This window comes from Electrophorus electricus, chromosome 19 (genome assembly GCF_041902795.1).
Source record: "Electrophorus electricus isolate QZ-2024a chromosome 19, ASM4190279v1, whole genome shotgun sequence".
Classification (NCBI taxonomy): domain Eukaryota; kingdom Metazoa; phylum Chordata; class Actinopteri; order Gymnotiformes; family Gymnotidae; genus Electrophorus; species Electrophorus electricus.
Genome location: NC_137515.1, coordinates 1,619,293 through 1,632,105, shown reverse-complemented (window position 1 = coordinate 1,632,105; position 12,813 = coordinate 1,619,293). Strand labels below are relative to the sequence as shown.

The window sequence follows — 12,813 nt, the reverse complement described above, 5'->3', positions numbered from 1 at the left end:
GTAACGGGTCTGATCCAGTGGCCTTCGTGTTTCTGGATTCATTTTAGCTGCTGTCTGAGCTATCCAACCCCCCGCACCCACCCCACCCCTACCGTCTCCACTTTGCGAGTGCTTCATGTCCGGCACAGATGCGTGGCACCGGCTTGAACGCTGGGGCGCTTTCACACATGGTCGCACACGCTGGCACCAATTAAAGCCCCACCCGTCAAACAGTGCAGACTGGCACCACCGCCGCAGTGCATGCTGGGTGTCACATTCACAGTGCTGTCCTCTGCTTGGGTAGTAGAGGGACGAACAGCACAAATGAGGTAGATATGTGTGGCAGGGACCTCTGTGTGTGTGTGTGTGTGTGTGTGTGTGTGTGTGTGTGTGTGTGTGCGTGTGTGTGTGTGTGTGTGCGTGTGTGTGTGTGTGTGTGCTTGTGTGTGTAGAACTAGATAAACTACCTCTTCTGCCATGGTTCATCATTATCCACTTTTCCACCCTTCAGAAGGTCACAGTGATGCTTCTTGTATCTGCACCTCAAAAATCAGAAAGGACCTCAGTTACAGGACTAGACCGTGGTGGGCGCTGACAGGACCTCAGTTACAGGACTAGACCGTGGTGGGCGCTGACAGGACCTCAGTTACAGGACTGGACCGTGGTGGGCGCTGACAGGACCTCAGTTACAGGACTGGACCGTGGTGGGCGCTGACAGGACCTCAGTTACAGGACTGGACCGTGGTGGGCGCTGACAGGACCTCAGTTACAGGACTGGACTGTGCTGAGAGAAGGGGCCGTAGCGTTTTCCTGCAAAACTGAGTGGAACCGGGGCGGGAAACCATGTTGTAAAAATCTAAACAGAACAACACTGACTGTTCCTCTTAGGAAAGTGGAGCTGCTGACGTGGTCATGATGTGACGACTCCTCTGTAATTAGGAGGAAAATCACTGTATGTCCTCCTGTTTCGTAGGAGGAACTAACAGAGTGCAGTGTGACGGGTGCATCCATCCCTCCGTGTATGTGTGTGAGCACGGCGGATACGCAGAGGGGATTAATACGCCGGGTTTACTTAAGCGTTTAAATATATGAGGTGTTTTTCTTTTCTCTGTAGAAGACTCAGTGTGCGTTTGTGTTTGTGTAATTGTGTTTATGTGCAGCTGCATGAACGACTAGTTTATATAATTGATTAGTTTATATAATTGATTAGTTTAGTTAATTGATTAGTTTATTTAATTGATTAGTGTTCCAGATAATTTACTGAAAACAGAAATGGGCATTGCAGTGTGAGTGTGTGTGCATATGTGTGTGTGTGTGTGTGTGTGTGTTTGGCTGTGTTCATGTGTATTGGAGTGTGTGTATGTGCACAGGTGTGTGCATGTGTTCACTCATTTATGTAAGTGTGTGTGGTAAACGTGTGGTAAACGTGTGTGTCTGCGTGTAAGTGTAACAGTGCTGACGTAGCCCTCTGGATGAGACTAATGACTTCGTCTTCTCTGCAGCACCTGGGCTCAGTTAATAACGCCCCTCTGCCCCACGGTCCTAATTACACCAGTGCAGGAGCTTGCCATGGAAACACACACTCCAAACACACACTCACCAGCGTTGTCAACCGCCGTAAAACCTTAGACGAAGACAGCCAGGGAAGTATCATAGCTGAGTGTGTGTGTGTGTGTGTGTGTGTGTCTGTGTCTGTGTGTGTGTGTGAAACATTAGTTCACACTTTTCTCAGAATTCCAGAATATTACATTTCCAGAATATTATTGTATTGTCTAGTGTAATACATCGTTAGTACGTCGTTAAACATGAGTCCACTGTGGAGACGCCACTTGTATTAAGAATTTTTAGAGTGATAAGAAGCTTACAGTCTCTGCCAGTAAAGCTGTGAAAGTCACACATGTGTGGGTGTGTGGGGGGGGTTTTCTGGCTGTGGAATCAGTTTGAAAAGTGGGGCTTGTATATCTTTTTAAAATCCAAGCTAATACGATTTTAAAGTGTTTTTTTTTTTTTGTTATTTGCTTTTTGTTTTTTTTAGCCTGATCTAACAGACATCATAGCGTTTTTCTGTTGTTCCCCTGGGTTACACATTAATTATGAACTAAACACACCCAGTTACACACACACACACACACACACACACACACCTAAGAAAGCGCCTGCCACTCATGTTCAGATGAGATGATGGCGTGAACGTGGGTGGAGCCAAGCTAAAGATAGCAGGAACCGTTTTGGCTCTCTGTCACTCCACTCCAGAGTCCTGAGACTCTTCCACGTCGTGGAACTTTTTCACAGCGAGAGGTTTGCTCGGATAGGATGGAGCAGGGCCGTGATGTGGCAGGGTTTGGTTTTAATTCAACATTTCTGCGAGCTTTAGTTGGTTCCAACCCTCCCACCTAGCCTGCTGGCTCATACGACAGCTGGCAATCGCGGACGGTTGAACGCAGGGACGTCCATAACTGGCTGTGGTGGGAGCCTTCACCCCCAAGCTGAAGGAGACCACTGTACTGGGAGAACGTCTATCTTCCACTCCTCGCCTCCTCCTCCTCACACCTGTCACGCCTCTGAGTCGCTCCTATAACGAGGAGTGCAGTTTCATCTCGCTCCGTTGACATTTTTCATGTGTGCAAGAGACGCGTCCTTTGGGAGGTGACCGCAGCTGTAATTGGTCTGGTTTTATCCGGACCCTTGGCGACATTTGCACAATTAACCAAAATGCTGTGAAGACGTTTCATTCAGAGCCATTTAAAAAGGGACATCTTGTTCTGTAGTAGGCTAGAGAAATGTAGTTCGTGTGTGTGTGTGTGTGTGTGTGTGTGTCTGTGTGTGCGTGTCTGTGTGTGTGTGTCTGTGTGTGTGTGTGTGTCTGTGTGTGTGTGTGTGTCTGTGTGTGCGTGTGTGTGTGTGTCTGTGTGTGTGTGTGTCTGTGTGTGTGTGTGTGTGTGTGTGTGTGTGTGTGTGTGTGTGCGCGTGTGTCTGTGTTTGTGTGTGTGTGTGTCTGTGCGTGTGTGTGTGTGTGTGTGTCCACCTGTGTACTTTGTCATCACTCTTCCTCACTGCAGTGTTTAAAGTTCCATTTGCATCTCACTTGAGATGTCTTGAAAATATTGTTTACTCTGAGTGTGTGTGTGTGTGCGCATGTGTGTGTGTGCATGCATGTAAATACCAATTTCAGGGGTGATTTTTACTCCTGGTGCGTGTGTGCGTGTGTGTGCTCACGCATGCCTGCGTTTGTGTATGTGTGTGTATACACACACATGGTAAACACTTGCTTTGAGATGTGGGACCTGGAGGTCAGTGGGAGCTGTGATTGTGTGTGTACCTGAGGGCTGTGTGTCTACAGGCAAAGAGGCGTACTTAATCAGGAACCAGACTGTTCCTCTGGAGCCATTACTGACACACACACGCACGCATGCAGACGCACACACAGCCGACTGTATATGAGCATCTGTACGACTAGATGTTCCTGTGAGAGGAATCTGTGAAATTTTCAAATTGGCAGGTGGCATTTTGCTGGTCTCCTTACAAAAATGCATGGTTTATTTTAAAAAACAAAACCACCAGAGTATTTCCCCTCGGATTACGGAGGTAAAGATTAGCAATCGAGCAGGAGTAGGAACAGCGGTATCTGCATACATTCATGGAACATTCTGGAAGATAGTAACTTGTGGCGTGTGTATCCCTGTGTGTGTGTGTGTGTGTGTGCGTGCGTGCAGCGCGGGATGCCAGCCGCCCGACTGCCCGAGATTAGGGCCTGGAATGTGTGGTTGTCACGGAGATTAATGGCTGCTGTGTTATTGACTGCCCACTGTCTCCTCCAGCCCTGTAACGGAGTTCCTTTCCTTCCGTTATCTGTTCCTAACACCCCCCCAAGCCCCGCGTTCCCATACGTATGGGATGGCTCCGCGCAGACAGCTCCGTCCAAACGGTGCGTCGCTGTTCACAAGAAACGGAAATGCGCCCACAGGGACCGGCAGGGTCCATCCCGATGCTTCCACTGGGAGCAGACACCGGATGGACATCTCAGTATAAGGTCTTACCTACTGAAATCACTGTTAAAGCTCTCACCTGGCGTGTGTTTAATATGTTATGATCTGGCGTGTCCTTTCATGCTGAGTTATGAGCGATGGCTATAGCATACAGAGCAGGCCATAGTCGCTTTAACTGACCCATAGCTCAGTTTCTGACCACAGGACTGTTCAGGGCTGGGATACGCTGCTATGCACTACCATATCAGTCTTAATGGCTAATGAATTCGGTATGCTAGCACTCTGTAATTGTCCGGTAATAAAATGGCGTAAGGATGAAAATGGCCAGAGAGCGTAGCCACAAGGGGGCCGATTATGGTGAAGAGGCTGACAGGACTGTTGTCACGGCAGCAAGGCCATCCTGTGGCCCGGTGGCTCTGGACCGGCCAGCCAACTCTCTGCCAAGGCAGCAGCGGGAGCTGTCCCCCGGCCGCTTCCGGAGTGTCCAGGCATGGAGTCATTTAAGGGCCTGGAATTGCATCCCGCGGCCTGCTCCGATCGATGCCGAGCCTGTCAGAAAGATGAATGTGGGGCTTTGGGAAGTCCATTCCAATGAAGGCAGAGAGAGAGCGTGTGTGTGTGTGTGTGTGTGTGTGTGTGTGTGTGTGTGTGTGTGTGTGTGTGTGTGTGTGTGTGTGTGTGTGTGTGTGTGTGTGTAATGTGAGTATATGGTCCTGTGTGTGTACGGGTGTAGACTCCTAGCCTGTAAAGTCCGAATGTGTGTACGTGTGCTGGCAACTTTGGGCTTATGCTGCCCAGGCCGTTTGGACCAGGCTCTGTGATGACCTGTTTCCTGTTCTAACATCACTGTTTCCTGTTCCTGTTCTAACACGCCCTGCCGCGTTCCTGCGGTTATTAGCGTCAGAGCGGCACGCAGCAGACGACATCGACCGGCTCTGTGGTCAGCGTGCATCCTTGGCCCACCACAGTGGTGGCAGTAGAGTCATGATTTAGAGTCGCCTCCCTGTCTGACATTAGCTCCTCATTACGAGTGTGTCTGGGCGCCAGAGTTATGAGGGGTCCCGACTCCGGCGGGATCTTTAATTACAGCACCGTCGTGCTTGCTTCGCTGCTGCTTTCGGAGACCGGGAGATCTCCGACGTCGGGAGAACGCAATGTTGCCCTTTTTTCTCCCAGAATTCAGCAGCTGGCGCCCTCCAGGCCCTCCAGAGTCCCGGGCTTAATGGAAGTGCGGATCGAGTCATCGGTCAGTCAGCACTTGGATGTTTTTGCCGTATCGTGCGAGCTGGCGTGGGACCCTGGGCTCGGGACGGAGGTGATGGATGGTTATTGAAGGAGCTGGCGAAGGATCTCTGCACTCTGACTTCATCGCCAGTGCTGTGGATAGTCATATCAGCAGCAATCAATAGCCTGGTCTTAGGTGGGTTTAGCATTAAAGCATTAGTGTGTGTGTGTGTGTGTGTGTGTGTGTGTGTTTCCATTAAGTAAAGTGGAATTTACTGTGTGTTTTTGTGTTTTGTAAACATTACTAAAAGCAAAATGTACTGTTTGTGCGTGTTTGTGTTTGTGTGTAAGTCATAGTTGTAAAAGACTCTCTGCTAAATAAATCAGGTCTGTCTATTCATAAGCTGAAAACTTTCTTAAAATACTTGCTTCTTGTATTTTCTCGCCTTTTCTTCATCCCTCCTCCTCCTCCTCCTCCTCCCAGTCTGAGTCACGTTGTCTCTGCTGGAGGAGAATGACCCTTTAAACTCTGCCATGTGCGCGCTGATCTTGAGGAGGAGGCGGGGTTTGGCCTCAGGGCTGCCCCTGTAAGGTAGCTAGGGACCAGAGCAGTGCTCGGGTTGCCAGATGCACTCCTGTGGAGTTGCACTCCATAAAACGTGGGCCTCCTTCCCAGGGGAAGCTTCACATTCCTGCTGGATGAGGGAAGGCTATTACACAAGCCCCCGCTGCAGAGACCACGCCAAGGAACACGGCGGCTGGGGGTCCGCACTGCTTCTGCCAGGCTTCCAGTGCACACAGGGACTTCTCTCTCTCTCTCTCTATTACATTCCTGCGTTGTGCCTTAATATCGCTGTTCCCGGACCCATGTAACAGAGGCCAAGGAATGACATGCATGTCCGTACCCCCTCTCCCTCTACCCCCGAGACTCCTAAAGTGTGCTGTAAATGACGCAGACAGAGTTTAGCCACTCCTACCAAGTCAGCTCCAGGCACGGGTCTCATAATGCAAATACCTGGAGCTGGGTTGTAATGTGGAAGCTCACATGTTCTGGGTCAGAACTCAATCCAGTGTGTGAAAACTCCAGGCCAGTCCCTGATTTAGTTTAGTCTCCCAGTCGCTATACACCTGCGGCAGGTAATCACATTCAGCTACTCCTGAGTGCCTTAAATAGCCTCAGGTGCATCTGCGATTGAATAAGAAAGCATGGAGAGTCTTTGGAAGTGTGTAAGAGCTGGACTGAGAAGCTCCCCTCCATGGGAAGTCTCCTCTCCTCTCTATTTTCCACTCCTCTCCTCCTCTCTCTCCTTTCCTCCCTCCATGTGGTGGCTCGATTGTCTGCCACCTTGCCACCCAAATAGATAAAGCGTGAGGAGGGAATTGGGAAAAAATGGATTACTCCAGGACTGACTTGTGTCTGCGAAAGCCGACAGCCACACAAAGATGAGCAAACGGGATTAGCTTCCTGCTCTCCCACCCCCTCCGGCACGGGGTAAACCCCCACCGGCTCAGTCCTCTTTTGGGAAATCAAACACTTGTCATCCCAGCTGTCCCTGTGCGTTCCCCCCCTGTTACGCTCACTCATTTTCTTCTGTTTACATGTGAGGCTTTGGGGGAGGGCTCTTCCACCCCACACACTGTCCCCCACCCCAGCCGGCCCATCATGCCGCAATCACTCCAGGGGAATTGCTTTGCAGAGGGTAGAGAGAGAGAGAGAGAGAGAGAGAGAGAGCGAGAGAGAGAGAGAGAGAGAGAGAGAGAGACGGAAAAGAGGCAAAAAAAACAAAAGAAAAAAAACCAAAAAAAAGCACAAAGAAAAACATTTTTCAACAAGATTTTATATTTTGCAGCCACCTGTCCGAGAGTTTATGTCATGTCCGAGTGCAGCTCGATTCATTACAGGGGCGCTTAAGCAATTTGTTCCTCTCCGGCATGCTTAGGGAAATGCGATTAGGTGTGCGTTGCCCTCTGCATGCCTGCCGAGGTCGAAACCGGGGTGATATTGCAGATCTGAAATTGTTTTTCTGCGGGTGGCCAGCCCCAAATGGGACTGCTGTGACTAGTGCTAGCCTGGCCGGCGAGAGCCACCGTTAGCATTTGTTCCAGGCTTCCTGCCTTTATGTTCCCCTCAATTTCCCACACACTTAAGCAAGCCCCATTAAAGGGGCTGCTGTGTCTGGGATTGCCTCCTGCATCACCAGGAATGTAGCCCACTCCTCGTTCACCATCCACGGATGATGAATATGGGCAGCTAACAGTCTACAGTCGAAACCTTCCAGACCAGAGAGAGCAGGACCTCAGGCAAGTGCTGAGGTCGCCAGCGGTCTTCAGGCACGTGACCATGACTGTGGCCATTGAAAGCATGAACCCTGGACCTTGAAGTTTCTCAAGTGCCATGAGAGGTAGGGACTCGGGCCACATCAGGAACGGGTGGAGGATACAGCGTGCCGTTACGAATGGCGGACCGTCTGGCACCCTCGTCTTATCAGGACTGGGAAATGGTCTGATTTGGGATCAGATCCTGTCCATGTGGTCAAGTTCACGAGATGATGACATGCAGAAGCTGACCTGATACTCACATATGTTATTGCAACAGGGTTACATGAACCAGTGTTTCATTCAACTTCTACACTGCTTCTACACTGCTTTTCATTTCAGAGTCTCACTGGCAATAAGGAAAGCAGAGAAGTCCAGGTATCTCTGTCCTCAAGCACTGTCTCCTTCTCCTCTTGGGGGATCACCAGGAATTCCCAGGCTTGCTGGGTATCCTTCTAGCAGTTCCTGATTCTACCCAGGGCTTCCTCCACTTTGTTGGCTGTGCTTAGTGTACCTCCATCTTAGCAGATGCCTGAACCCCCTTAACTGACTCTTCTCGAAGACAAGGAGTAGTGGCTCTCCTTTGAGTTCCTTCCAGATAGTGGAGCTCCTCACCCTATGATGGAGAGGAAGACCTGCTACCCAGCGGAGAAAGATGACTTCAGCTGCTTGTATATATTTCAGTCACTACCGAGTTCATGATCATAGGTGAGGGTGGTCAACCACTAAGACAAGCAGAGAGACTGCCTTACTGCATCCAGTGGACCCAAACTATGGTTGATTTCACAATCCCCCTTTCCATCACTCATGAATAAACCCCCAGATATGCACGTCTTCAACTTAGGGGAGGTTCTGGCCCCCTTCCTGGAGGGAGCAGACCATCCTTTTCCTTCAGATGACTACGGCCTCAGACTTGGAGGTGCCGATTTACGTACCAGCCACTTCACATAGCTACAAACCGCTGAAGTGCGTGCTCAAGACTTCCATACAAGGAAGAGAGGCCTTCTGGTCCTCTTACCAGAAGCCCTCCTGTCCTTGGATGCACCTTGAAATCCTGTCCATGAATATCATAACTGTAACGCGATGAGGCAAAAAGGATGCGGGGAAGAGGCACGATCAAACAGACATTTATTATTTACACACCAGCGATACGTTAAACACAGCACACTTGATATGTACATTTCAATCACCAACAACACGTACTACAACACAGGAGACATATACACACACAAAACGACTACACATAATACAGAATAGGTGGATGACACGAGAAGGCGTGGCAACACAGACGAACCCACACACACCAAGACGTTTGAGGAGAGGGCGGGGCCATAACGTGACAATAACCAGGACAAGGCTCACCTTTGGCACAGGCCTGATTGAACAATCTGGACTTAACTCAGGTCTTACACTGAGAGTGCAAGGATCAAACAGCCCACATTACTCCCTATACCCAGACACCCCATATTCCCAGAGCACCTCCCGCAGAATGTCTCTGGGGACATGGTCATATGCCTTCTCCAGATCTACAAATACACAAATGTATACTTGAGTGGCAAACTCCCATCTCCCAAATTGGGAGATGGTAAAGAACTGGGCCATCATTCCACGGCCAGGACAGATTCTGCATGGTTCCTCCTGAATTCAAGGCTCGACAAGCAGGCGAAACCTCCTTTTAGTACCCTTGCATAGACTTTCCCCTTTCTGTGGAGGCACAGCCCAAAGACACTGTTCCCAAGAGATATTGTAGAGGTGGGTCAGCAAGAACAGCTCCCCAACGTCCAGGACCTTCAAAAACCCTGAACCTCATTCCCCCCGGTGCCTTGCCACGGTGGAGCTTTCCGGCTAGCTCATCCAGGGAGATGGACTCTGGCCCCTCAGTATCCTCTGCTCCCAACACCTGCACCGATCTGGCTGGACCACACAATGCCTCTAAAATAATCTCTCTCACTCTTTTTTCCCGCTCCAAGTTAGATTTTTGTCTTCTATTTAGTTTGTTCACTAGAAATCTAGCACCAGAATCTAGCAATGTTTTTGCATTTCGTATTTGACACTGTTGTGACGGAAGAGCTACATGTTTGCACTTGACCCCTGGTCAGGAAGGGAAAAAAAGTTCATGTTGATTCATGTTGATTCGTTACCTTTCAGTGAAAATCAAATCACATTCATTCATCTAATTACAGACAAACTGCATGCTGACAGTAATTTGCAAGCTCAGTACCAGGAAAGGTTATGCGTTCCCCAGTTCTGTGTCTTGGTGTTAGAAGACGTGTTCTAATCTATTTGAGTAGATTCTTGTTTGAGTTCCGGCCCTGTGGCTGGAGATGTGGTTTGACAGGCCTGGACGCACTAGTGCTGATACAGCCCAAAAGTGTGATGGTGGGAAAAGCCCCTGAGATAGACCCTGTCCCTCTGCTCTGTGTGTGTGTGTGTGTGTGAGGACCTGCTGAGGTAGTGTACCTGGAGAGAGGATAATGATTTACTAATGAAACATGCAGATAACAGCTAATTAGCTTTGACCTTTTTGTCCCTGTGGTTTGGTCGCACCATTGACATCTAGTGTGCTAATCTAACTTGTAGTCTTTGGAAAGTCTTTGTTTTTACTTTTCCTGCCCTGATGCATTGTTTAATTACTTTCTTACTTACACACGTGCGCAGACACACACACAAACACACCCAACACACACAAATACACATGCACACACATGGCTCTCCTATGAAAACCATGCTAAAAAATAAAAGCTATGCCAAAGATTATATTCTGTAATAGCGATTACTTTGTGAGTACTTTGAACAAGCATAGGGTTTGGCGGCTTCTCCTCTCCCCCTGAACCTGTGGCTACTGATTCAAATAAAATCAGTAAGAAGGAATAAATTTTGATGTCTTTTGCCAGGCTAATTTCAAGGTGATGAGTCAAAACATACTTGAAATGTCCTGGCAAGAATCCCAGCATGCAGGGATGCAATTTATTTTCTCTTGAAAACCCTGTTTCATTTTTTCATTGAAGCCTTAACCTTAAGAGAGAAATTATCATGATAATGAAGTGAGCGAAAATGTTGTATGAAATATGCCCTACTTTATAAGCTGTCTCTTTCTGTAGCTTTTTGAAGGTTGAACTAAATGGACTTTCTCGCTATTCTCATGAGACTATAAAAGTATAAATCTTGCCATTTGACCGCAGCCTTTGGTTGTGACCTCTCATCGCTCGACACTCTCTGACTAGCACAGGAATGTGGACAACGAGGAATGAGGAATATCCTGCACCAGTGTTTTAGATGTTGTTTTCATCCTGTATGTTGGCAGATGGTCTGTATGTGGGCAGATGGTCTGTATGTGGGCAGGTAGTCTGTATGTAGGCAGGTGGTCTGTATGTGGGCAGGTAGTCTGTATGTGGGCAGGTAGTCTGTATGTAGGCGGGTAGTCTGTATGTGGGCAGGTAGTCTGTATGTAGGCAGGTAGTCTGTATGTAGGCGGGTAGTCTGTATGTGGGCGGGTAGTCTGTATGTAGGCGGGTAGTCTGTATGTAGGCGGGTAGTCTGTATGTGGGCGGGTAGTCTGTATGTGGGCGGGTAGTCTGTATGTAGGCAGGTAGTCTGTATGTGGGCAGGTAGTCTGTATGTAGGCGGGTAGTCTGTATGTGGGCAGGTAGTCTGTATGTAGGCAGGTAGTCTGTATGTAGGCGGGTAGTCTGTATGTGGGCGGGTAGTCTGTATGTAGGCGGGTAGTCTGTATGTAGGCGGGTAGTCTGTATGTGGGCGGGTAGTCTGTATGTGGGCGGGTAGTCTGTATGTAGGCAGGTAGTCTGTATGTGGGCAGGTAGTCTGTATGTGGGCAGGTAGTCTGTATGTAGGCGGGTAGTCTGTATGTAGGCAGGTAGTCTGTATGTGGGCAGGTAGTCTGTATGTGGGCAGGTAGTCTGTATGCAATAGCTCTATTTTGGCAGAGCAGTCACTCACAGCCTATATGGGAAGTGTGTTTGGGGTGAGGTGGGGGCAACACTAGCAGAGCTGTTATATGTGCTCATCGATCCACTGTCATGTCCTGCCGGGCCTGGACCATCACGGGGACAGGTGTGACGGACAGCAGGGGGCTAGAAGGAGCCCCGTGGCATACAGAACAGGACCGTGCAGTGGGGCCAGATGTGGAAGGAGCCATCATCTCCCACCAGGGCCGCCTGTCAGCTACCGAGTGCTGATTGATTGTCTGGTCCCTCGGACGTGGCGCTAGCTGTTAATGGGCTGGTTTAGCAAACAGCGATTAGCACCTTCAAACATGAAAACACACGAGAGGAGAGAGGAGACTCGTGAGAGTGGCCAGGCATGGAGGGAAAGGGGATTGCTGATGTGGGGGGTCGGTATTTGGGGAGGGTGTCGGCGTGTTTCGCAGGCGGGGTGGGATGCGCGTTCCCTCCCCCCGATAGCCAGCCAGAACGGCGCATGCTAATAAAGCTGTTTAAATAATTCATCTCTCCGTTCTCTCTTCGCTGCCTCGCCAACCTGCTGCTGTGACCCCCAGGGCTGACATGCACACTCGTCTTCCTCTCTTTCTCTCGCTCTCTCTGTTTCATCCCTCTTTCTCTGTCTCAGTGCTTCATCATGTCCCTGTCTCCCTTAATCACGTACATCTCTCTCTCTCTCTCTCTCTCTCTCTCTCTCTCTCTCCCCATCCTTTCTTCCTTTTTCATTCCCCTGTCTCGTTCCTATTTATTTAGCTTGAGATGGTTTATTTACTGTCAGAAGCATTTCCTGGAGGTATATTCAGATCTGAGAGTGACACTCCCCCGGAGTGTCTGGAGAGAGTGAGAGTCACGGCATCGAGCACAGCTACCATGCACACCGCTTCTTCATATCTCTCTCCCTCCTGCTTCTCTCTCTCCTTCCCTCTTTCTCTGTCCCCTGTTCCTGTCTGCTCTTCAAACCCACTCTGTTTTTCTCGGTCCAGGCCTCTGACTCATAGCATGCTCGTTGTCAAACAGTAATGATAAATATGATCTCACTCAGCATCCGAGTCCTCACCTCCAAATGGCTCGCCTCCTTCACCCACTTGATTGTAAAGTCTCAGGCGTTTGTTCTAGTCCCGCGATGATGCCGTGTGCGGGAAGCGTCTCGTTTGTGCGAGATGGGGGTTTGGGTTTGGGGTGTTTTGAGCAGCGGTCCTCTCTGGCTCTTCATCAGGCTGATTTGTCTTGCCAAGCAACCAGCAACCCAATGTTTTGGGTTTTAATGAGCTCGTGGCCCCTCCTCTCAGCCGAGGCCTGAACTAATGCACGTCCAACTATAGATCACCGGTGGAGATGTTTTATTGATC

At 49.5% G+C, this 12,813-nt stretch overlaps 1 protein-coding gene across 11 annotated transcripts in view; it reads left to right on the top strand.

Annotated features, from left to right (window-relative positions):
• The window catches only part of ttc28 (tetratricopeptide repeat domain 28), a 153,923-nt gene that overhangs the window by 100,665 nt on the left and 40,445 nt on the right, over positions 1-12,813 (top strand). Inside the window, exon 1 of one of the 11 annotated variants that reach the window (XM_081702868.1) lies at positions 4,771-5,385. The exons of the other annotated variants lie outside the window; for them this stretch is intronic. The gene's annotated coding sequence lies outside the window, so the exon portion shown is untranslated. Of the gene's footprint in view, positions 1-4,770; positions 5,386-12,813 lie in introns of those variants that run through there. 11 annotated transcript variants of the gene reach the window in all.